Raw genomic sequence first — 21000 nt, forward strand, 5'->3', positions numbered from 1 at the left:
GGAAAGATTGAAAGCAAAAGGAAAAGGGGGCAGCAGAGGATGAAATGACTATATGGCATCATGTACTCAATGGACATAAACAGGAGCAAACTCCAGAAGATAGTGAAAGATAGGCAAGGCTGGAGTGCTGCAGTCCATGGGTTTGCAAAGAGTTGGACACAACTTAGCAACTAAACAACAACAAGATTCAGACTGGGCTTGGTCCTATGTGTAGAAGCAAGGATGTAAGAGAGGTTGGCATTTGTCTGTGAGGAGGTGCATCTCTCACATATTTGCACAGAATGCTTTAATTAGTGAAATGTAGGTCACCTGCAATGATTTACTTTGAACTAATTGAGTTGCCTTGAGCAAATCCGTTAACCATTGAGACACAGCCTCTTCAACTGAAAAAATGAGAAAGTAACAATTGGTATTCTTGATGGTTTGTACCTAATCAAGCATTCTGTGACTTCCATTAAATTGTTCACACTGTAGTTTGATACTGTCTTACATCCCTGAAAACATTAGGCATTTGAGATTATTTCCTCTATGGAAAAAAATAGTTTAGGGAACTTTCTCAGGTCCACAGACCAAATTATAAGCCACTCTTGATTGTCATAATGGTTACCATGAATACTGAAAACAACTGTTTTCTGTGTCATTGATTACAGTGTAAGAATATAATAACTATATGTATGTCTGCATATGCATATATATCATATTAGGGTAATGCTTTTGAAAGATAAGGAAAACTTAACTAAAATTCAGTGGCTTTAATTTTGGCTGTGCTAATTTATATGTGAAAATAGATGATATACAATTTTATTCCTTTGAGCTTCAGTTTCCTCCTCTTCTTAATAAAACGTTATAAATTCTGTTTCCTTTCAGCTGCTAAAATCATAGCAACTAATGATATAGTCCTCACATCAACACATGCTGCTTTGATTATTTAGGCCCAAAAAAGGAAAAAAATGATGATTTTAATAGGTATTTGCAGTGAATTCAACCTGGAGGAGGGCATGGCGATCCACTCCAGTGTTCTTGTTTGGAGAATACCATGGACAGAGGAGTCTGGCAGACTATAGTTCATAGCATTGCAAAGAGTCAGACATGACTGAAGCAACTTAGCATGCAGACATGCAGTGAATTCACCTAGTTAAAATTTTAAGACATTTCTTTTTAGAAGTTCTGCTTCTGCATAGTGTTCTTTTAGAGGTTTTTTTTTTTTCCCACTTTTTTGTTTGGATTCTAACACTATTAATCCTAGCCTCATTGTCTCACATTGTCATTTTTGCAGCATCCTTTGTAAGTAGAATGAAAAAAAGCCGACAATATGAAATATATTGAGGATTTCTAGTGCTTTTCTATTCATTTATTATCGTCTTTTTGGAAATATATTTATATATAGGCATCAAATTTAACTATCTGGAAAGGATAAAGAACATTTGGTCTTTGGCATTGCTGCTTATATTGAGTACTTACTCTGAGTCCCTCTCTCACCCCAGAGCACACATAAACTTGTGCTGTATACCAAGTATCTACAGATGTTATTTGTCATGACGTAAAGATATGCCATTTCTAGACATAAGGTAAAATCCAGTATTTCGCTTGGGTTCTTAGGCAGTGAAACTGACTGGATTTTACTTTCACCCCTATATGGATAAGGAAAAACCAGAAAGGTAGGAAATGAACTCATGGAAGAACACAATGAGTGGTGTGTAACTGCCACTTTGCACAGTACTGGTAGTCACTCTCCCAAAGACTTTCAAAATTAGTGACAGAGGCAGGAAGTCGATGGAAAGCATCTCTTCATTCCTACAGACTTTGTCATTGTCTACATGCTGTCCTGCAGTCTGGAATAAAATCATCATTACTACCATCATACACGTTTCTCAGGCTAAAGAAGACACATAACATATTTCATAGATTCAAAGAGATACTTTTCACCTTCACATTTTAACATCTTTGAAGTTGGGAAATATCTTACCATTTTACAATAAATTAGTGGTGCTTTCCCTGCTTAGTTGAACATGAAAGAACATTGATTCTTAACCATCAGTATGGCTTGAATTCAGATAAATTGTCTGTGTTTAAAGGCAAATTTCAATCGGGAATGACAGAGCTCAAATTCTGTACTATGTCACAGGCATACTCACTACTCAGAATTCTACCGTTTAACCCATTGTAATTGAGGTTTGACTACACATATGTGCATTTTTACTTTGGTCCTTGTCTGTAAAGCAACTGAAGCTGTACCACATGTATTCAAGATGCATGGGAAAGTCGCTTTAAAAGAGAATCTTATATTTAATCTGTGGATACAGAAGTAACAAAAAAAGATAAATATGCTCACCAAATGCAAAGAAAATTACATCTGTATAAATACCTCTTATTACCTTCTCCAGAGTTCTGCAGAAAATATGAAACTGATTGGAATGTTCATTTTATGTGAGTCTCAAGGTACTGTTCTCATAAGGATAAAATGAGAAACAGTAAGTTATTGTGAAGTTTAGTAATAAGAGCAAAGAAGACATATATTTATGAGAGCAAAAATATTGAGTAACATTTGGCCAAAAGATCTCAAAACTTATTTGAATTGATTTCTTTTAACCAGTGTAAATAAAAGTGATTTATTGATCAAAGCCTATTTCTAAGTGTTTTTCCCCCTGTTTTTGCTGTTCTCTTAAGAAGTGTTCCTTTCTTACGAACAGTTTGGCACGCAGTCATCACTGAAATCTGTTGGCACCTTGCAATGTCAGAAATGTTCTATTTCCTCCCCCTACAAGTTTTAGAAGATGCCATTATGTATCATTCTCAACAAATAAGATGTGGTTGGCTTACATGTTTTAGAAATGTCCAAGGAAAGAAAGAACCCATTGATTATATTACAACCTGGTTGGAGAAATGGAAAATCACAGCCAGGAAGTGAAAGTGAAAGTCGCTCAGTCATGTCCAACTCTTTGTGACTCCGTGGGTTGTATGTAGCCCACCAGGCCCCTCTGTCCATGGAATTCTCCAGGCCAGAATACCGGGGTGGGTAGTGGTTCCCTTCTCCAGGGGATCTTCCCAATCCAGGGATAGAACCCAGGTATCCCGCATTTCAGACAGATTCTTAACCAGCTGAGCCACCAAGGATGCCTATGAATACTGGGGTGGGTAGCCTATCCCTTCTCCAGCAGATCTTCCCAACCCAGGAATCAAACTGGGGTCTCCTGCATTGCAGGCGGATTCTTAACCGACTGAGCTACCAGGGAAGCCAATCACAGCCAAGATAATGCTATCTCTGCAAGTCCCATTTGATTGTGTGGCGTGCTCTCCCTTGGCCCTTGCTCTGCCATTTGGAGGAGTGGGTTGATATCAGGACTGGGTCAGATCAACCCTACCCTTTGCTTTTTGGCTACATATGCTGGTGATGAAAATTATCATGGCATGGTCAAATAGTATACCAGAGATTTTTGATAAATACCTTAATTCATGAATGGATAATTGATTAAAGCATAAGTGAGAACTGATAATCTTATTTACACAATAAGGCAACTGTTTTTATACAGAGCACTTACTTATACCAGTCAACAGTTTTAACTTATTTTGTTACAAACTCAGTGTAAGATTATTACTTAGATTTGGATTTACCTGGCTGATTTAAGTAAATTTATGAGATAGGAGACAATTTGCAATGTTCAGACATCACCTTTAGTAACAGGTTTTTTTTTGGCATTGCTAGGTAATTTAGTCTGTCTCACTCAAGTGGGTTCCACTGACCATGAAAGAGTCTCTTGCTCTGTTTTGAGCAAATATATCTGACCTAAATATCAGCACTATTTAAGAAGGGGTAGAAAGGAGTAAAACACTTAAGAACACACGTTAAAAATTTTTAAAGTTTTCCCATTTAAAGATGAAAGCTTATTAAAATTTATTTCTGTAGTTGGAACCACATTTAATTTGACTCCTCTCAACCTTTGAGTTATATATCACAAGCTTTCTCCTCATGCTTGAGAGTGTGATTAGATTATTTGCATAGAAGTCCTTTAATCTCTACTAGATTATAAATTCCTTAAGGGAAATATCATGCTTTATAAACCTTTAATTTGTACAGAGTAACTGCCGTGTCCACTTTCATGCAATAGGTCTTTATCAAATCTAATAAAATAAGAATATACTGCCTTCTGTTCCTGGTTGTTCCAGATATTTGAGACTGAAAAATTTGAAGGACTATTGTTTAAAAAGGAAACACGAATGTTTTAAAAACTTAAAAATGTATTTAAAGAATAAAATAGGAATAGAGGGTGGGGGAACGGGATAGGGTGACAGATGAGAATTTCTTACACTGAGATGAAATCTAGCATGCCTAGAGCCATAATGAATTACCTTGGAAAGTATCTGTTCAATCAGTCTGGAAAAGTATTGCAACGTTATTTCCTACCGCTGTTTAAAGAGAAAACTTATATTATCTAATTTAAGCCTGGCATACTTGCTCTTTTGTTTTCTTTACTCTTGATGCTTAATTAGAAAGAAATTAAGTATTTAACATAATTTATATTGTACATTTATAAAGATGTTACACACATGATATTATACATATGATATACACACACATATGATATTACACATATGATATGATATTGTATATTTTAATTTCTCAGAAGCAGCGCTTAATCGCTATATGTGAAATAAGTCAGTATATAATTCTGTGTGGGTGTCTGTCTGAATAAACTAAAAATGTTAACCATAATAAAAGATATTGGGAACTGGGCCATACAGTAGCAATATGGGACATTTGATAGTAAACATATTGCTAATTTAGAGAATAATGAAAGAGAATCAGGGAATTCCCTTGCAGTCCAGCAGTTAAGACTCTGCACTTTCAAAGTGGGGACATGGGTTTAAGATCCCGCAAACCCAACAGCCAAAAAAAAAAGAAAAATAGCATAAGATTTTATGACTTGGAAGCATCAGATGAGAGAGAAAAATTGTTTTATGTGGGTTAAGAATTAGGAATAATGGGATCAAAGCCGAAAGTTCAGGTCTATGTATAGGGAAGAATTAACATTTAAATTTCCTGAAAATGGATAATTTTGCCTCCTGTAGTTTCCCCTTATCAGTTTTATCAGTTCAGTTCAATTGCTCATTTGTGTCTGACTCTTTGCAACCCATGGATTGCAGCAGGCCAGGCTTCCCTGTCCATCAGCAACTCCCAGAGCTTACTCAAACTCATGTCCATTGAGTCAGTGATACCATCCTACCATCTCATCCTCTATCATCTTCCTTCTCTGCCTGCTTTCAATCTTTCCCAGCATCAGAGTCTTTTCCAATGGGTACTTTCTTCACATCAAGTGGCCAAAGTATGGGAGTTTCAGCTTCAGCATTAGTCCTTCCAATGAATATTCTTCCTTAAAGATTGACTGGTTTGATCTCCTTGCAGTCCAAAGGACTCTCAAGAATCTTCTCCAACACAACAGTTCAAAACTGTCAGTTCTTCGGCGGTCACCTTTCATTATAGTTCAAGTCTCACATTCGTACGTGACTACTGGAAAACCATAGCTTTGACTAGATGGTGGCAAAGTAATGTCTCTGCTTTTTAATATGCTGTCTAGATTGGTCATAGCTTTTCTTCCAAGGAGTAAGTGTCTTTTAATTTCATGGCTGCAGTCACCATCTCCAGTTATTTTGGAGCCACTCAAAATAAAGTCTGTCACTGTTTCCATCGTTTCCAATCTATTTCCCATGAAGTGATGGGACGAGGTGTCATGATCTTAGATTTCTGAAAGTTGAGTTTTAAGCCAGCTTTTTCACTCTCTTCTTTCACTTTCATCAAGAGGCTCTTTAGTTCTTCTTCACTTTCTGCCATAAGGGTGGTGTCATCTGCATACTTGAGGTTATTGCTATTTCTCCCAGCAAACTTGATTCTAGCTTGTGCTTCATCCATCCTGGCATTTTACATGATGTACTCTGCATATAAGTTAAATAAGCAGGGTGACAATATACAGCCTTGATGTTCTCCTTTCCTGATTTGGAACCAGTCTGTTGTTCCATGTCAGGTTCTAACTGTTGCTTCCTGACCCGCATAGAGATTTCTCAGGAGGCAGGTCAGGTGGTCTGGTATTCCCATCTCTTTCCGAATTTTCCAGTTTGTTGTAATCCACACAAAGTCTTTGGCATAGTCAATAAAGCAGAAATAGATGTTTTTCTGGAATTCTCTTGCTTTTTCTATGATCCAATGGATGTTGGCAATTTGATCTCTGGTTCCTCTGCTTTTTCTAAATCCAGCTTGAACATCTGGAACTTCACGGTTCACGTACTGTTGAAGCCTGGCTTGGAGAATTTTAAGCATTATTTTGCTAGTGTGTGAAATGAATGCAATTGTACAATGGTCTGAACATTCTTTGTAATTCCTTTTCTTTGGGATTGGAATGAAAACTGACCTTTTCCAGTCCTGTGGCCACTGCTGTGTTATTGAGCATTTGCTGGCCTATTGAGTGCAGCACTCACAACATTATCTTTTAGGATTGAAATAGCTCAACTGGAATCCCATCACCTCCACTAGCTTTGTTCATAGTGATGTTTCGTAAGGCCTGCTTGACTTTGTATTCAAGGATGTCTGGCTCTAGGTGAGTGATCACACCATTGTGGTTGTCTGGGTATAAAGATATTTTTTGTATGGTTCTTCTGTGTATTCTTGCCACCTCTTTTTAATATCTTCTGCTTCTGTTTAGTCCATACCATTTCTGTCCTTTATTGAGCCCATCTTCACATGAAATATTCATTTGATGTCTCTAATTTTCTTGAAGAGATCTCTAGTCTTTCCCATTCTATTGTTTTCCTCTATTTCTTTGTGTTGATCATTGAGGAAGGCTTTTGAATCTCTCGGTGCTGTTCTTTGATACTCTGCATTCAAATAGGTATATCTTTGCTTTTCTCCTTTGCCTTTAGCTTGGAGGCATCAGATCAGAGGAAAAAAAATTGTTCTATGTGGGTTAAGAATTAGCAATAAAGGAATAATAGCTGAAAGAAGTATACATTTATGTCATATATAGGGAAGAATTAACTTTAGGTTTCTTTAAAATGGATAGTTTTGCCTCCTGTAGTTTCCAGTTTTTTCAAGCATAGATGAAAAAAAAAAAACACATAACAAAGACATTATAATACATATCCAAGGAACTGATGAGATATTAGGAAAAATGACCTCTAAGTTCCTGTGATGTTCAGTGTCCTCAATCTAATGTTAAATGAGCAGTGTATGCCGCTTTAGAGAGCACAGGAATGAGTTAAACACTTAAGCTAATTTAAAATTTAAATTTTCCACATTAAAAATATACATTTCTTAAACTTTTATTCTGCAGATCACTGAAGTTTGTCATAGATCCACATGCGGAAGATTTAACTGTGTATTTTATAACATTGATTTAGGTTTTGATAAAGGAGGAATTGCCTTTTCTTCTTAACATTTGAATCTGTATTTCTTTGATACACTACCTGATATATAATTGAGAAAGGACTGATAGAACAGTTTTTTTAAAAAAAAACATTACAGCAAATTGATTCTGTGTTGAAAGTTCAGCTGATTGGAACTGAGGCCTTGGAAGGGGAAATAGGGAGACAAAAGTATTAATAATATTAAGGTTAAGCCAGTTAAAGAATAGAATGACTGTCAATTTGAAGAATTTCAATTTGGTAGTGAGCAATATTGTGAGCTATTGATCAAGACGTAAAGTTAAAAAGATTTAATCTATCAGTAATGTATAGGATCCATTAAGAAATCATCGAAGTAATTTTCAGCTCTAAGAAACCAGTGATATTGCCCTAACTAGAGACAATACATGGAGGAAGAACTGGTTTAACGTCATGATTTAATACACTAAAAGAAGGAGGAAGGTTGGGAACCTGGAGGATCAGAGAGTTTTGTCTCTTATTAAAACTTGCCCAGCCCTTCAGTGTTAAGTGTTAGTGTTACTCGCTCAGTCGTGCCCAACTCTTTGAGACCCCATGGACTGCAGCTCACCAGGCTCCTCTGTCCATGATTTTTTCCAGGAAAGGATACTGGCATGGGTTGCCATTTCCTTCTCCAGGGGATCTTCCCAACCCAGGAATCCAACCCAGGTCTCCTGCACTGCAGGCAGATCCATTACTGAATGAGCTACAAGGGAAGTCCCTCAGTAGGATGTCCTATTGTTAAAACTTCTCATTACTATATATACTTGATTCTATAGAATTATGAAGCGTATTAGTAGGTACAACAATTATTTTTATTGGGTTATAATGGAAAACAAGAATGAATTCACTGGCTATATCAATGTACCAGCCTAGAAACAATCTATTCCAAGGGACCAGTGAAATGCATCTAGTACCTTAGTTTGAAGTCCATAGAACTGCTGAGAGATTGATTCCTCTTCCCAGTTCCCTTGGAACTCATTGGACTTTATGATTATTTCCTTAATGTGTTTCCTGAGTTTGATTCCCCATTCACTCAAAATAGATTGTTAATCACAGCATTTGAATGCAAGTTCTATAACTGCTACATTTGAAAAAGTCAGCTTGAATCCTTTTTAGTTGTTGTGAAGACAAAACAAAGCTAACTTATGTGAATGTATTTGTAAATGCAAGTCAGTTTAGTTGTTTTTATTTTTAAATACAATGGCTGAAGCTCAGAATTTTATTATTTTTAATTATCATGGATAAATTAGTTTAACTTTAGTTATTGTGAGCAGAAGAGCATAATATTTAAAAATAATCAAGGATAAAGCAAAAAAAATCAAAGATTCTTCAGGTAAGTTTTGCTAAGTTCTCTGTAGTTTATGATACTTTCTTAAACCTCATATTTGGTGTAACTAGTAATGAATGGGACATTAGTGTAATGATTTGAAAATTCTGTTTTAAAAAGATTTTTATTTGGAGTATAAGTTGATTTACAGTGTTGTGTTAGTTTTGGTGATGGTGGTGGTGGTTTAGTTGCTAAGTCGTGTCTGATTCTTGAGAGCCCATGAACTGTGCCTACCAGGCTCCTCTTTCCATGGGATTCTCCAGGCAAGAATACTGCAGTGGGTTGCCATTTCCTTCTCCAGGGGATCTCCCCAACCTAGGAATCAGACCCGGGTCTCCTGCATTGCAGGCAGATGATTTACGAACTGAGCTATGAGGGAAGCCCAGTGTTAGTTTTAGGTCACAGCAAAGTGAATCAGTTATACATAATCATATATTCTCTCCCTCTCTCTCTCTCTCTCTCTCTTTTTTTTTTTTTTTTCCTGAAGATACTTTTCCCATACAGGCCATTACAGAGGTTTGAGTAGCGTTCCCTGTGCTATATAACAGGTTCTTAGTTGTATATTTTATGTATCAGTTCAGTTCAGTTGCTCAGTCATGTCTGACTCTTTGCGACCCCATGAATCGCAGCACGCCAGGCCTCCCTGTCCATCACCCAACTCCCGGAGTTCACTCAGACTCACGTCCATTGAGTCAGTGATGCCATCCAGCCATCTCATCCTCTGTCGTCCCCTTCTCCTCCTGCCCCCAATCCCTCCCAGCATCAGAGTCTTTTCCAATGAGTCAACACTTCGCATGAGGTGTCCAAAGTACTGGAGTTTCAGCTTTAGCATCATTCCTTCCAGGGTTGATCTCCTTCAGAATGGACTGGTTGGATCTCCTTGCAGTCCAAGGGACTCTCAAGAGTCTTCTCCAACACCACAGTTCAAAAGCATCAATTCTGAGCTGCTCAGCTTTCTTCCCAGTCCAACTCTCACATCCATACATGACCACAGGAAAAACCATAGCCTTGGCTAGACAGACCTGTTGGCAAAGTAATGTCTCTGCTTTTCAACATGTTATCTAGGTTGGTCATAACTTTTCTTCTAAGGAGTAAGCATCTTTTAATTTCATGGCTGCAGTCACCATCTGCAGTGGTTTTGGAGCCCCCCAAAATAAAGTCTGATACTGTTTCCACTGTTTCCCCATCTATTTCCCATGAAGTGATGGGACCAGATGCCATGATCTTACTTTTCTGAATGTTGAGCTATAAGCCAACTTTTTCACACTCCACTCTTACTTTCATCAAGAGGCTCTTTAGTTCTTCTTCACTTTCTGCCATAAGGGTGGTGTCATCTGCATATGTGAGGTTATTGATATTTCTCCCAGCAATCTTGATTCCAGCTTATGCTTCTTCCAGCCCAGCATTTCTCATGATGTACTCTGCGTATAAATTAAAAAAGCAGGGTGACAATATACAGCCTTGACGTACTCCTTTTCCTATTTGAAACCAGTCTGTGGTTCCATGTCCAGTTCTAACTGTTGCTTCATGACCTGCATATAGGTTTCTCAAGAGGCAGGTCAGGTGGTCTGGTATTCCCATCTCTTTCAGAATTTTCCACAGTTTACTGTGAGCCACACACTCAAAGGTTTTGGCATCGTCAATAAAACAGAAATAGATGTTTTTCTGGAGCTCTCTTGCTTTTTCGATGAGCCATTGGATGTTGGCAATTTGATCTCTTGTTCCTCTGCCTTTTTAAAACCAGCTTAAACATCTGGAAGTTCACGGTTCACGTATTGCTGAAGCCTGGCTTAGAGAATTTTACACATTACTTTACTAGCATGTGAGATGAGTGCAATTGTGCATTAGTTTGAGTATTCTTTGGGATTTGGGATTGAAATGAAAACTGACCTTTTCCAGTCCTGTGGCCACTGCTGAGTTTTCCAAATTTGCTGGCATATTGAGTGCAGCAGTTTCACAGCATCATCTTTCAGAATATTTTATGTATAGTAGTATGTATATGTCAGTCCCAATCTCCCTATTTATTCCTCCCCCATTCCAATCCCCTCGTGATAAGTTTTTTTTCTACATTTGTGTTTCTACTTCTGTTTTGTAAATAAGTTCATTTGTACCCATTTTTAAGATTCTACATATAAGTGTTATCATATGATATTTGTCTTTATTTCTCTGGCTTACTTCACATAGTATGATATTCCCTAAGTCCATCCATGTTGCTGCACATGGCATTGTTTTGTTCTTTTTTGGATGGTTGGATAATATTCCATTGTATATCTGTAGTACATCTTTTTTTTTATCCACTCCTCTGTTCATGAACATTTAGTTTGTTTCCATGTCCTGGCTATTGTAAATAGTGGTGCAATGGACATTGGAGTGATTGTGGAAGTTCTCTTTTGATGTTTCATCTATGGAATCTATTTCAAAGTTTCTAAGAAAATCTCCTTTTGCTTGCCTTCTCCACACCATTTTTATGAATATGCCTCATGGCCACTGATAAAAATGACTTCACAACATACTTTGCTTTCTAGCTTTTAGTCAGTACATTATGTGTTCAGATGACAAAAAGTAATCCATTTGAATGTAATTAAAATATTTTATGATGTCAGTGATAAAGTTGAAACTCATGGAATTTCTTGGATTTTGTTTTGTTTCCAGTTGTGTCAAAAATAATTATTTTAACTAAAAGAGTCGATTTTCCAACATGAAAAATGTCTGTATTGAGCATTTAGCATGTATGGAATTTTACTTGAAGAATATAGATAAAGTAAAAACAAACTGCATGGGATTTTTATTTCAAATCTTCAAATGGAAAAAAATCTTTTAATGTTGGGATAGAAGGATTTAGGATTTAGTTTTTTAAGATGAGACAAAGCAGATCATTTTCTTTATCTGACTACATTTTTTAATCTTGTTTAATCAATAAATGCACAACAGGTCATTTCATTATTATTAATTATCCAATCATATTCAAGGTCTGTGATTGGCATTTTCGTCAGGTCTGTACCTCGCATTGCCGTTAACACAAAAAGGCACACATTTGTATGTATAAGGCTCCCTTGATTATTAGTGGCTTTTGACTGAATATACTTAGTTAGCTGTTTATATAAGCTGTATTCCCACCAAAGTTATAGACAAGTTTCTGGAAATATTGGATAAATAATTATAGCATATTGGAATGTGTGTGTGTATACACATAGATGTACATATATATATACTATTTTTAAGTATTATATAATGGTATATATATATATATACATAAAAACAGTTTCCAGACATTTTAATGCATATATTTGTCTAGTAAGTATATTGAATTTAGAAAAATTATATTCTCTAAAATACTTCTAAATGTTGAGTGCTAATGAATAACTGATACAATGTGATACAGGCAGCATACTAATTAAGATTTGATAAAATATGAGATATATGGTTAAGTTAATCTACAAATGGTTTGTATAAGTACAAGATAATAGATTAGAATTAAGATCAAATCATTCATTCAGATCTGTTGTAAAAAGATCAAATTTCTAAAGATTGATTTGACTAATGAAACTGTAACAATCATTTGAAACTATCCTTCCCCTATGTGTACACTGTTTCATAGTAGACCTTATGTAAGCATAATTAAATTTGTTTTTGCGAAAACTTTTAGAGGAGGGCAAAACTGTGCAGTGATTTAAAACATGATTTCTGAAACCGTGCCTTATTTGACATCCTGACCCAACCATTTCTATGCAGTTATTGAAAATTATTTATCTTCTCATTTTTTTCATTTTTCTGCATCATTTTTTCAGTTGTTATTGTAAAAATTAAAATATGAGAAAATATTGTCATGATTTATATAAACCACTTTACAGACTTCCTGGTACCTTGAAAGCATTTGGGTTAGCCATTATTTTGAAAAAGAGTCCACCTATCTTTCAGAATATGCTAATTTTGGAGCACTAGATATTTGACTTTCCCATTTCAACCCAAGCAATATTTATTGAGTCCCCATTATGTTTAAAGCACTGTGCTAGATTAGGGACATAAAAATGAGTAAAACAGGGTTTCTACTGTCAATTTCTTACAATTTAGTGTACTTTTTGAAGGCAATGCCCATATATTTTGATGAGCTACAGTATTTGATGTTAGAAAAGAGCAGGAGTATGGTTAACACTTAATAAAAAGCACAGTGCTTTCTTGCTTCTATTTATCACAATGTCTTTTTCCTCCCCAATTCTATTATCCACTTAACAGTTTTGAACACTAAGAAACAAGGAAAATTAATGAACACTAATTAGCATTCAGAGGTTTTAATAAAGTTGTGTCTGAAACTACAGGCCAAGTAAGCAGGAATCAGGATTAAGATGATTAAGTCATTCTGTGTTTAATTTTACCAGGCAATCTTGAATATACTTCTTTATATTGATATAAATGTCTCTTTTGGCCTGTTTGTTATATCTGCCCCTAGCCTCTGAGAAAAATTCACTGTCCCTGGCCTGAGCTGGACTCAGAGTCCACTGCCCCAATCCTCAGGAAACAGAGAGGATTGGATGCCATGAAGATAGACAGCAGCAAGTTGTAATCGGGATACGGAATTGAACTCTGACGCTTACTCGCTGAGTGGCTTTGTTCATGGTACTGAAGTTTAATTTCCTTATTTATAAAAGGATGGAGTAATAATCAATCTACCTGAACTATTATCAGAACTTAAGGTAGTACATGTAAAGCAGCTATAACATTTAGCACCCTTGACAATAATTTGGTGACACTCAACACACAACTAAAGGGAAGTTGGTATTGTTATCATTACTACTAATACGTATTTGAATGAAATAATTAGTGTCTAATAGGCTTTGCTAAATGAACCTTTCTTGAGTACCAGAGTGCTTTGGGTTAGGAATGAACAAAATTAAACAACACTGACAGATGGTCTACAAAATGGCCTTTAAAAAACCATCAGGCCTACTTGAGCCATATTTTGTATACCCGTGGAAACAGTGACAGATTTTATTTTGGGGGTCTCCAAAATCACTGCAAATGGTAATTGCAGCCATGAAATTAAAAGACGCTTCCTCCTTGGAAGAAAAGTTATGACCAACCTAGACAGTATATTAAAAGGCAGAGACATTTCTTTGCCAACAAAGGTCCATCTAGTCAAAGCTATGGTTTTTCCAGTAGTCAAATACGGATGTGAGACTTAAACTATAAAGAATGCTCAGCGCCAGAGAATTGATGCTTTTGAATATGGTATTGGAGAAGACTCTTGAGACTCCCATGGACTGCAAGGAGATCAAACCAGTCCATCCTAAAGGAAATCAGTCCTGAATATTCATTGGAAAGACTGATGCTGAAGCTGAAACTCCAATATTTTGGCCACCTGATGTGAATAACTGACTCATTGGAAAAGACCCTGATGCTGGGAAAGATTGAAGGCAAGAGGAGAAGGGGCCGACAGAGGATGAGATAGTAGGATGGCATCACCGACTTGATGGACATGAGTTTGAGTAAGGTCTGGGGGTTGGTGATGGACAGGGAAGCCTGGTGTGCTGCAGTCCATGGGTTTGCAAAGAGACACGACTGAGTGACTGAAATGAACTGAACTGAACTGATGGATGTGAGAGTTGGACCATAAAGGAGACTGAGCACAGAAGAATTAATGCTTTTGAACTGTGGTGTTGGAGGAGACTCTTGGAAGTCCCTTGGACTGCAAGGACATCAAACCAGCCAATCCTAAAGGAAATCAACCCTGAGTATTCATTGGAAGGACTGATGCTGAAGCTGAAACTCCAATATTTTCGCCACCTGATGTGAAGAACTAACTGATTGGAAAAGACCCTGATGCTGGGAAAGATTGAGGGCAGGAGGAGAAGGGGACGACACAGGATGAGATGGTTGGATGGCATCACCGACCTGATGGAAATGGGTTTAGGTGAACTCTGGGAGTTGGTGATGGACAGGAAGGCCGGGCAAGCTGCAGTTCGTGGGGTTGCAAAGAGTCAGACATGACTGAGTGACTGAGCTGAACTGAACTGATGATAACAATATAAGAAATACAGGCAAAGTTTTGTGGTTTTTTTTTTGTTTTTTTTTTTTTTTTTGAGTTTCTTTTTTTTTTTTTTTTTTAGGGGACTTTTTTTTTTTTTTAATTTTAAAATCTTTAATTCTTACATGCATTCCCAAACATGAACCCCCCTCCCACCTCCCTCCCCATAACATCTTTCTGGGTCATCCCCATGCACCAGCCCCAAGCATGCTGCATCCTGTGTCAGACATAGACTGGCGATTCAATTCACATGATAGTATACATGTTAGAATGGCATTCTCCCAAATCATCCCACCCTCTCCCTCTCCCTCTGAGTCCAAAAGTCTGCTATACACATCTGTGTCTCTTTCCCTGTCTTGCATACAGGGTCGTCATTGCCATCTTCCTAAATTCCATATATATGTGTTAGTATACTGTATTGGTGTTTTTGTTTCTGGCTTACTTCACTCTGTATAATCGGCTCCAGTTTCATCCATCTCATCAGAACTGATTCAAATGAATTCTTTTTAACGGCTGAGTAATACTCCATTGTGTATATGTACCACAGCTTTCTTATCCATTCATCTGCTGATGGACATCTAGGTTGTTTCCATGTCCTGGCTATTATAAACAGTGCTGCGATGAACATTGGGGTACATGTGTCTCTTTCAATTCTGGTTTCCTCGGTGTGTATGCCCAGAAGTGGGATTGCTGGGTCATAAGGTAGTTCTATTTGCAATTTTTTAAGGAATCTCCACACTGTTCTCCATAGTGGCTGTACTAGTTTGCATTCCCACCAACAGTGTAGGAGGGTTCCCTTTTCTCCACACCCTCTCCAGCATTTATTGCTTGCAGATTTTTGGATCGCAGCCATTCTGACTGGTGTGAAGTGGTACCTCATTGTGGTTTTGATTTGCATTTCTCTAATAATGAGTGATGTTGAGCATCTTTTCATGTGTTTGTTAGCCATCCGTATGTCTTCTTTGGAGAAATGTCTATTTAGTTCTTTGGCCCATTTTTTGATTGGGTCGTTTATTTTTCTGGAGTTGAGCTGCATAAGTTGCTTGTATATTTTTGAGATTAGTTGTTTGTCAGTTGCTTCATTTGCTATTATTTTCTCCCATTCAGAAGGCTGTCTTTTCACCTTGCTTATATTTTCCTTTGTTGTGCAGAAGCTTTTAATTTTAATTAGATCCCATTTGTTTATTTTTGCTTTTATTTCCAGAATTCTGGGAGGTGGATCATAGAGGATCCTGCTGTGATTTATGTCTGAGAGTGTTTTGCCTATGTTCTCCTCTAGGAGTTTTATAGTTTCTGATCTTACATTTAGATCTTTAATCCATTTTGAGTTTATTTTTGTGTGTGGTGTTAGAAAGTGTTCTAGTTTCATTCTTTTACAAGTGGTTGACCAGTTTTCCCAGCACCACTTGTTAAAGAGATTGTCTTTACTCCATTGTATATTCTTGCCTCCTTTGTCAAGGATAAGGTGTCCATATGTGTGTGGATTTATCTCTGGGCTTTCTATTTTGTTCCATTGATCTATATGTCTGTCTTTGTGCCAGTACCATACTGTCTTGATGACTGTGGCTTTGTAGTAGAGCCTGAAGTCAGGCAAGTTGATTCCTCCAGTTAATTTTATGTGTAAGGGAAAGTTTCAGAGAGATATATAAACACACTAAAAAAAAAAAAATTGTTCAAATCAATTCCTCGGCATTCAGCTTTCTTCACAGTCTAACTCTCAGAACCATACATGACTACTGGAAAAACCTTAGCCTTGACTAGATGGACCCTTGTTGGCAAAGTAATGTCTCTGCCTTTTAATATATGCTGTCTAAGTTGGTCATAACTTTCCTTCCAAGGAGTAAGCGTCTCTTAATTTCATGGCTGCAGTCACCATCTGCAGTGATTTTGGAGCCCAGAAAAATAAAGTCTGACACTGTTTCCACTGTTTCTCCATCTATCTGCCACGAAGTGATGGGACCAGATGCCATGATCTTAGTTTTCTGAATGTTGAGCTTTAAGCCAACTTTTTCACTCTCCTCTTTCACTTTCATCAAGAGGCTCTTTAGTTCTTTACTTTCTGCCATAAGGGTGGTGTCATCTGCATATCTGAGGTTATTGGTATTTCTCCTGGCAATCTTGATTCCAGCTTGTGCTTCCTCCAGCCCAGTGTTTCTCATGATGTACTTTGCATAGAAGTTAAATAAGCAGGGTGACAATGTACAGCCTTGATGTACTGCTTTCCCGATTTGGAACCAGTCTGTTATTCCATGTCCAGTTCTAATTGGTGCTTCTTGACCTGCATACAGTTTTCTCAGGACGTGGTCTGGTATTCCCATCTCTTGAAGAATTTTCCACATTTTTTTGTGATCCACACAGTCAATGGCTTTAGTGTAGTCAATAAAGCAGAAGTAGATGGTTTTCTGGAGAAGGCAATGGCACCCCACTCCAGTACTCTTGCCTGGCAAATCCCATGGGCAGAGGAGCCTGCTGGGCTGCGGTCCATGGGGTCGCTGGGAGTCAGACATGACTGAGCGAGTTTACTTTTACTTTTTAGTTTCATGCATTGGAGAAGGAAATGGCAACCCACTCCAGTGTTCTTGCCTGGAGAATCCCAGGGACGGGGGAGCTTGGTGGGCTGCCGTCTCTGGGGTCACACAGAGTCGGACACGACTGAAGCAACTTAGCAGCAGCAGCAGCAGCAGCAGATGGTTTTCTGGAACTCTCTTGCTTTTTTGATGATCCAATGGATGTTGGCAATTTGATCTCTGGTTCCTCTGCCTTTTCTAAATTCAGCTTGAACATCTGGAAATTAAGATAGATAGTTTGAATTGTAGTAGTGCTAATTGCTCAGTCATGTCCAACTCTCTGGGACCCCACGGACTGTAGCCCTCCTGGCTTCTCTGTCATGGGTTTCTCCGGGCAATAATACTAGAGTGAGTTTTCATTCCCTTCTCCAGGGAATCTTTGCAACCCAGGGATTGAACCTGGGTCTCCTGCAGTGCAAGCAGATTCTTTACCATCTGAGCCACCAGGGACTTCCTCTTTGAGCCCAACCTTAGTTCCTACTTAAATCTTTTGAGGCTATTCAAAATCTACTCAAAGTTATCAAACCTTTTATTCCCTTCATACATTTGAGGATAGCCTAATAGATGATGGTGATAGAGATTAAATAATATTTTTTATTTTATTTAACAAGTATAATTATTTTACTTTAGTGTTATAAATAACATAATTAAAAGTGAATTTTCTCTTCCCAAATTATATTAACCTTGCATTAATTCCTGTGTATGCACAAACACATACATATTTGTAATAGTGATATAGACAATATTGAAATTATATACATCTGTCTTAGATCACGGTCATATAACTTCAGAACTATGTGTATTTTGAGCTTGTAATTGTTGTTGTGGTGAGTAATCTGTGCATTGTAGAATGATTATCAAACTCCCTGGCATCCACCAACTAGATGCCAGCAACACCTTCCTCCCCACTTGTGACAGCCAAAAATGTCTCCATATATTGCCAAATTCCCCTGGGAAGTAAAATTACCACCTTCTGAGAACCATTAATCTGGACAGATATAATTTTAATTTTTCTGGGAACATGTTAGGAACATTCCTATTCTTTTAGGCATTTGTTTCATTCAAAGTGTGAACTAGATTTTTTTTACCTTATATTTTAAATATAAGGTGTTACTCTTATTTTAAGAAAGCATAAATTGTCTAAATCTACATGCTAACATTTTAGCCCGCAATACAATCAATACTTTTTAGCCCTCAGAAATATACATTGTCCAAATCTATATGCTAACATTTAGCCCGCTTTTCCTTCGGGGAAAAGGAAGAGAGTTTTGAAGTGGCATACTAAAGATATATTGTTTTTCTTTTGTAAAATTTAGGAGCATCAAATATTTTATTGTGATGACTGTGTTCTATAGGAAAAAAAAATCAGTTTTGGTGTTGATAACCTAGTTCTGTATTGGAAAATGTAAGCACTGAAATAATTTTGCTTCATATTAACTTATCTAGTGATGTTTTGTTGTCTAATACACTTGGACATTGCAAATAGAGTTCTTACTGTTGATGAGGGTGTTTTGGCTTTAACACAATATCTCTAGTTTTTCTTATTTTTATCTTGTCTTCCTGGCAGTACCTTTGCATTTTTAGATAATTTTCCTTTCTCTTCAATCCCTCATTTCAGTTTTAGGTAGCAAAATTTGTCACTCAAGAGCCTGATTCCTGGTATTAATTTTTTTTTTTTCCTCCCAAAGACTACATTTGATTTTAGTTTTATACATACTGTTTTTTGGCTTCATTAGCTGCCATCAGTTGTTCATAATGTGGCATTTCTGGATCCATAATTATGATAACTCCCTCGGTTGTTTGGATTACTTTTTTAGCATTTTGTTCAAGAAAAATATATGGGTAATATATTTTCTAAGATGCTGTGAGTCAGAACATATATTCGTCTTCCGTAATTTCTTGCCTGAAAATACTGTTATTGAATCACAACATTTCTCTCTGAAAAATTCTGCAGGCACTGCTCAACATTATTTGACTTTCAGTGTTGCATAGGAAAATGAGGACAGTTTGGAGTTTTATTCTTTTAAATGTAACTTTTTTTTTTCCTGCCAAGATGTATTTTTGTTTTTGTTTGTTTTTTAAATATCTGGCAAGAATCTGTCAGTTCATGGTTGCCCCTCAGAAATATTGTCTAAAAAAGATCATCTTCAAATACTTTACATTATATGTCCTGAGTAGAGGTATATAGATTTGTGAATTACTTCCATGTTCTGCTCTTTTCATATATCTATAAATGATATCAATAATAAATACATAGAAATTAATAAATGGATATTCAGGAAGATGAGACTGAAATGAGTGAAAATAGAACCTCTAATATATTTTCCTGTGTTGCAAGGGATCAGTCAATAACACCTCTAGGAACGTACTTGTCCACCTTGGTAGACCACTGATTTGGGTAATGGGGAAGGAAACCTTAAACATGTATCTTTGGATCCTTTTCAGGAAATTTTCAGTTAGTATGTTGGTACATCATTCATAAACATCTGTAATTCTTAACGTTGGTTTGTTTTTCTGTGCACCCCTTCTGTTGCCTTATTTCTCCATTCTTTCATTTTAAAAATTTTAATCGTGGTAAAATATACTTAATATAATATTTATCCTCGTAACCATTTTGAAGCATACAGTTCAGTAGTGTTAGGTATATTCACATTGTTGAATCTCTTATTTCTTTACATTGTTTGCTCTCTGCTTTAGAAGCTTAAATCATTCCTACATATTACTGCTGTCTTTAACATTATTTTACAAAATTCCACAAATAATATGGGAATCCATGTCCTGTATAAATAAAATTTTCAAAATAAGGAGATAGAGCAGAATAAACACAAGAGTCACACCTTACTTTACCTTGATTCACCCACCCTACACAACCTTATGTCACAGTCTTACTCTTTTAATAAATTTTGAAATGTAGAGTTCTGGAAAGTTTTCTGTATATATTTTTGCATATATTTGTGCACATATGTATTTTATGTAATTCTTTTTTTTTTAATTTTTTTAGTTTTTTTTTTTTTTTTGGTTTTTTTTTTATTTTTAGTTTTTTATTTTTTACATTTTAAAATCTTTAATTCTTACATCTACAAACATTTTTGTATGTTTTTAAACTGTGACTTAGAAACAAATCTGATCTTCCCTGGTGGCTCAGATGGTTAATAATCCACCTGCAAAGAGGGAGACTTGGGTTTGATCCCTGGGTTGGGAAGATCCCCTGGAGGAGAGCATGGCAACCCACTCCAATATTCTTGCCTGGAGAATTCCCATGCACAGAGGACCTGGGTGGGCTACAGTCTATGGGCTTGCAGAGTCAGACACCACTAAGCGACTAAGCACAGCACAGGAAAAGGATATCTAGGAAAAGTTTCTATGAGTGTACATTTAGATGTAACATCATTTAAAGAAAACTTTGACTGTATTTTTCATGTGTTAAGTCACTTCAGTCGTGTCGGACTCTTTGTGACGCTATGGACTGTAGCCCATCAGGCTTCTCTGATATTTTTTATACTGTTTTCAATGTTTAAAATAAATGTTCATTGATTAAAAGATCCATCCATACAGAATTGTGTAAAGTAAGAAAAAGCCATCTGAATCTTCTGCCACATCTGCTGCCACCATTTTTCTCCCCAGGAATAAACAGATCAGACTTGCCTGTCTAGTCTTCCATAAATTATCTAGGC

Source organism: Ovis canadensis, chromosome X, assembly GCF_042477335.2.
Source record: "Ovis canadensis isolate MfBH-ARS-UI-01 breed Bighorn chromosome X, ARS-UI_OviCan_v2, whole genome shotgun sequence".
NCBI classification, from domain to species: domain Eukaryota; kingdom Metazoa; phylum Chordata; class Mammalia; order Artiodactyla; family Bovidae; genus Ovis; species Ovis canadensis.